Genomic DNA, 3,591 nt, shown 5'->3' with positions numbered 1-3,591 from the left:
ACTATAAGCTTTATCAAAAAGGAAAGATTTCACAGTTTGAAGCTAGAGTACAAGCCCAGTGTTCCTCTGAGATCTCAGCTCATAGCGCTCTCGCTCCCTGGGGACAGTCAGTAATGCTGAGACTCTTTGCAGACCTGGAAACCATTTCAAATAAAGCCCCTACAGTCATCTTTGTGAGACTGACTCCTTCAGCCATTCAGAAAGTATTCCATAATTTCACATGTTGGAAGCTTCTGGCAGTTTGCTGACTCACAGGATCAGCATCATCCATCTTCTGGTGTCTTTGTTCCTCAGACAGGACAAGACAGGAACGACGACACAGCAGTGCTACCTCTGTCTGTTGGTTTTTGTTGAGGCAATACGAATGACAGGAAGAAGCGAGTCCTAAGAAAACTGCCAATAATGTGGCGTAGAGAACCATAGATCCCATAACAGCTCTGTGTTCTCACTGATTTATTTGCTGGCCTCTTAAGGATGGATGAAAAAGAGTTTAATACTCCTGCCTTCCACCTGGAGACGTGTCCTGATGAAAAGACCATCGTTACCTTTGGGGAACAAGTAACGAGCCTGTGTGAAGACTGTGTTAAGTACGGGGGTGGGAGCATCATGCTCTGGGATGTTCCTGACAGCCATCTTAGATTCAGTCTTAGTCTTCAGGACGAAAACTATTATTAGATTTAGTTGCATTTTAGTCATTACGATATGTGATAGTTTAAGTCAGTTTTATGTTGCAATTCCTAAAACCATTAACCTTTTTCATTTGAAATACCAACCAGATTCTTTCCCAGACTGACAGCTCTATCATAGATGCTACAATAGCTGGGTATAGAATGCTGCCGTGCAGATCATCATTGCTGTTGGACAGAAAACTTTGATTTATAGAATTCAAATAAACTTTTTATGAATTAATGCCCTACTTTATAAAAAAGCTGAGAAAATAGCAGATCTAGTTCAACACATCCTATTGGTTAATATCGCAGACAGACAAGCTAACAAAATGTCCAATAAAGGAATGGTTTTAGACATCCAAGGTTTCCATCCCAAAGCAAACACTTCCTGGTCTACTATGAATTATACATTTAACACAGATCAATAAAAGGCAAAGAACAAAAACATTCTTCTTTCTACTTATTATTATTATTATTTCTTCAATTTCCCCCTCGGTTCCTGCTGCTCAGGGGTCAAAGTAGATTTAAATTCACAGGGATTTATATAAAAAATACAGAGAGATCCTCCATAACTGCCTCGTAATGCCATGGCAACCCAGACCTAAACTGAATAAATATGCTACTAAAATGTTGAAATATTTAAATTAAACAGATAAAATGTTTTAATGACAATACAAGAAAATATTTCCATCATATTTAAATAGAAAGGAGAATGATGATAGAGAAATATTTAAAGAACTATGAACCTTTTCATCTGGGTCTTTATCCAGAAATAATCAGAAAGCAATAAAATATTTGCTTTGGATATAATTTAAGGATTCCTTTTGGTAGAAATTAAAGAATGTTTAGCATCTCCTCTTGTGAGCTGCTCAGCAGATTACAGCACAATGATGCATTTTAAACATCTGACAGACCACCAGCTCATTTTTATTTAGTCTCGACTCATGACTCGGCAAGTTTTCGTCATCAAAGATCCACGTTTAGCTCGTCAGTTCTCGTTATCGCCATGAAAATAAACTCAATGAAATGATTGAGGAAAACATCAGTATGCAGCAGCAGGGCCTGGGGCCCTTTGATGAGATCGACGTCATCGTGGAGAGAATCAGGTGTGTCTGTGTCAGAGCAGCTCTGAACGGGAAAGGAAACCTAAAGCGCCTGCTCCACATTTTGAAAAGCATCTCTACCTGCTGAAGGAGGTCCTCTCCCATTACTCTGACTCTTAAATAAAAAAGCTGGAGATCAGATGTGAAACACTGTCATGGTTTTAGTTCTGTTCTAGTTCTATCTCTGAGTTTTCATTCTTGTGTTCTAGGTTTTTTTGATTGTATTTGAGTTCTTAGATATTTCCTGTTTGCCCTCTGGTGTCAGTCTCCTTTTCCCTAACTCCCTTCTTGCCTCCTCTGTTCACGCCTGCTCCCAATCTTATCCTGGTCTTTGTTTCTCTCTTCCATTTATTCTCCTCCTGCTCAGTCACTCTGCTGGTTTGTCATCATTATTTTGTCACCTTCTTCTTGTAAGTATTCCTGGGTTTCAGCATTTTTGGATTTTTGTGGATTTTTGCTTCAGTTGAACTTTTTGTTATTAAACCTTTAAGTAAACTCTTTCAGATCCGTCTGCATTTGGGGCTTCCTGTCAAACCTCCCCCACACTGCAACAAAAACTAAAGGTTTAGTGTGATTTAATGTCAGACATGATGTTGGTGCTGAGTCCATGTCTCTGCAGGATTAAAGATTTTAGACTAACGAGGCAGAGATTATGGACTCTGATATGGCTGTTAGCATCCTGCTAATGTTGCTCCATGATGCAGAAACAAGGTTCTTCTAGATTAGGTTGAGCAGAAGAAAAGCACTGATTTATTTTCAGGTCCTTCCGGCTACCAGGTTAGACCTACTAGTTATGTTAACTTGGTTATGACCTCCTGTATACCGGCCATGGTGAAGTACTTCCCTCTGGTCCTCCATGTTTAAACACCTGTAAGCATTAGATCTGGAATCGGTTCTGGTTTTTCCTAAATTTGTCAATTAAATGCAGAAATCAGACGATCAGTGATCAGTTTTCAACAGATTTAATCTAAAACAGATTTTAATATTGGTACAGATTCCTCTCCTCTCATTCAGGGAAACTTTTATGCGTCTACATTCCCGTCGGTTTTCAGGGAGAACAGATCCAGACCCTTGGAGCTCCATTTTCTCGCAGGGTTTGGATTCAGGAGAGGAGCATCTCCTCCCACACTCGTCTCCTGGTGGCAGGTAGCTCTGTCTTTCTGCACACGTTGCAGCTGTCCAGGATGTGTGTGTCTCTGCTGTCATTCTTGTTGACGGAGGAATGTGAGTGTAGGAGTGCTCCTATTCTCCGCACCAGGATGGTCCCACCGACACACTCTCCTCATCATCCTCACACTCTCCCCATCAGACAGGTTTGTCCTTTTTAGGAGGCTTTGTTCTCCTGCTGTCGTCCTGTTGTCCTTTTCCTCTATGGTTTCTGCCTCGCTGGCTATTTTACTGAGAGGCTCCAGCTGGAAGTCAGAGCTGGGAGAAAGGCGGGATCCCAAGTGTGTAGGCTGGTCTTTAGACTCCTGCTGCATGGAGAAAACCTACCAAACTCCCACAGGCTTTCCCCACACACCCAGAAGGAATTCCTGTCCTTAGAGCCTGGTTTCTGTAAAATGTTTTGTTGCACAGTTGCAGAAAATCAACCAATTTCCCTCCATGAAGGAACCTTGAATTAAGCCTGGAAAGGTGAAGCCATTTCTGCTGAAACCTTTTCTATTGTTTAATGTTTCTATTTCAGACACAGCATGACTAAAAAAAGCTGTGTTTGAAACGGGAACCTTTCATTTAAAGAAAAACTCTGCTCAACTTCATGTCAAATTAATCAGATGAAAATAAAAAAAATGTGAATGCAGAATAACTTTTGTTATAAA

The sequence above is a fragment of the Cyprinodon variegatus genome, unplaced genomic scaffold (genome assembly GCF_000732505.1).
Source record: "Cyprinodon variegatus isolate N-32 unplaced genomic scaffold, C_variegatus-1.0 Scaffold189, whole genome shotgun sequence".
Taxonomy (NCBI): Eukaryota; Metazoa; Chordata; class Actinopteri; order Cyprinodontiformes; family Cyprinodontidae; genus Cyprinodon; species Cyprinodon variegatus.
Note: the sequence above shows the minus strand (reverse complement) of the source record.